The sequence below is a fragment of the Tiliqua scincoides genome, chromosome 2 (genome assembly GCF_035046505.1).
Source record: "Tiliqua scincoides isolate rTilSci1 chromosome 2, rTilSci1.hap2, whole genome shotgun sequence".
Classification (NCBI taxonomy): Eukaryota; Metazoa; Chordata; class Lepidosauria; order Squamata; family Scincidae; genus Tiliqua; species Tiliqua scincoides.
This window is the reverse complement of record NC_089822.1, coordinates 182790875-182793173: the sequence shown is the minus strand read 5'-3', so window position 1 is coordinate 182793173 and position 2299 is coordinate 182790875. Positions and strand designations below refer to the sequence as shown.

Genomic DNA, 2299 nt, shown 5'->3' with positions numbered 1-2299 from the left:
CACATCTCCCAATGGTCCTATTGATAAATGACCTTCTCCCAAATTCCCGCAGCACACCTGGGGACCATTCACGGCACACCAGTGTGCCACGGCACAGTGGTTGAAAATGGCTGGTCTAAAGACATCACTTCCTGGTTTTCCTGAAAATTAGAAGTGACATTTTAGGGTCATCTGAAGGCCTTATGTTTTCTGATGTTTCTAATGTATTTATTTAAATTTTATATTTAAAATTAATTATTTTTCTGGCCCTCAACACCATGCCAGATATTTGATGTGGCCGTGTGGCCTAAAAGTTTAGACACCCCTGCAGGTTGGCAACCTTCAGTCTCGAAAGACTATGGTATAAGCCTACAGCACCTGGTATTCCCAGGCGGTCTCCCATCCAAGTACTAACCAGGCCTGACCCTGCTTAGCTTCCAAGATCAGACAAGAGCAGGCACGTGCAGGGTAACAGTTGCTGCAAACACCTCTGGTCTATTTCAAAGCTGTTTTAAATAGTCAAGAGGTGAAAGTGGTGCAAACTGGTGTAGGTATAAATCTTAGTACATGAGCATTTAACCTGAATAGGAATCTTGGATTAAATATTGATAAACCCTGAGAACGGCAATATACAGTAGAAAGCCTGTTTTTCTGCCTTCCGTTTTCTTGGCTATCCAACTTATCTGAATAAGATTTGGATTTAGAAAAGGATCAGGGACAATGGAGTGGCCTTACATGCTTGACTTTCATTGCCCTTTAATGAGGGACACATCAATGTTTGGAATCTTCAAGGACCAGCCTGGGGCTCTTGTAAACAGAAACCAAATGAGTTGCTTGCCGAAATGCTGAAAAATGATTCTGGGAAGAATGCCACAAGAATGTGTACGGGAAAATGCAACATTTGTCACTGGCTGCGACTAAGTGTGGATGCTCTATCCTCTGCATCTCCTAATCTTGTCTGAACCAAGAACTTCTAATTAGGACAAATAGCCTCTGAACAAGAAAGTCACACCAAATATAAATGCTTCCAGCTGTGATCCAATAAATCTGCCACAGTAGCCATAGAGAATTGCCAAGATGCTGGATTATCTTCTCTTGTTGATAATTAACATTTGAAGCATCTACTGGGGAAAAAAAAATCAGATTATTATCTCTTTTTAATAAAGCAAAAATTAAACAAACAAAAACTAAAGATGTTGAGTTCATTAAAGTTCTCATTAACCACTCTTCAACCACCCAGAAACATTTTGCATTTGTCTCCATGTTTACTGGTAATTGAAATTGCAGCCTGATTGAGTAATAACACATATATTACCCTTTCCCCTTTTGTGGGCAGGGGTGGGCAGAGATGGGATGCAAGATGCACTGGAACTTTTCCAGCTTCTCTCCTTGCCTTGAAGCCCTGAAAATCTGCTCCTAAAGCCCCAGGATCCTCCAGATCAGGATTCAACATGGAACACAGAAAAGGTGTGGTTGAAAAGCAAAATTGGCATCTCTTGCTGTCAAGACCATGCAAGCACAGACATTTTGCATGGCCAAAGCTGGCTGTTAGAACTGCAACTAGGACATTATTGCAACACTAATTTAAAAAGAACTTCAATTTAACCTATTTATTACTGCAGAGAGATTGTTTGAGTGATCTAATGGGCAATGCCAGTTAATGCATTTTGGTACTGTAAAAGTTGAATCTGAAGCCATTTACTTTGAATGAAAGCAATGGAACTGACTTGCAGTATGTTTAGATCAAATCAGAAATTGCTACCATACAAACACTGCAATCCTATGTTTACTCAGAATTAAGCTCCACTGAGATTAATGGGCTTTACTCCTAAGTAAGTGTGTATAGGTTTGCTGCCAAAGATGAGAATCATTACATGATATTGACCATGATATTTTATACTGTTTTTATCTGTAGCATGACCGTACAGAAATATTTTCTTACTTTAAATTTAAAGCAAATTAATTTACATTTTTAAAAAGAATATTCCTTTTATACTTGGTGAAAAGTTTTCTAGAATATATATGAATGCCACAGTCGAAGCCTGTCAATGCAAAAGTTTAAAATCTTGTAAAACAATTCAGGGCGCAATCTTAACTCCTTATGTCAGTGCTTTCCAGCACTGCCATAGCGGTGCCAATGGGATGTGTGCTGCATCCTGCAGTTGAGTGTCACTCACGGAGGCCTCCTCAAAGTAAGGGAATGTTTATTCCCTTACTTCAGACTGCATTGCCCTTATGTCAGTGCTGGAAAGCAGTGACATAAGGGGTTAGGATTGCGCCCTCAGTGTTCTTTATCATATGATACAGGTTCTAAATGACA

General features: G+C 39.6%; 1 pseudogene; it reads right to left on the bottom strand.

Moving 5' to 3' along the window:
• Window positions 1–345: 345 nt before the first annotated feature.
• LOC136642651 (5S ribosomal RNA) lies at window positions 346–465 on the bottom strand (annotated as a pseudogene).
• Window positions 466–2299: the final 1834 nt, after the last annotated feature.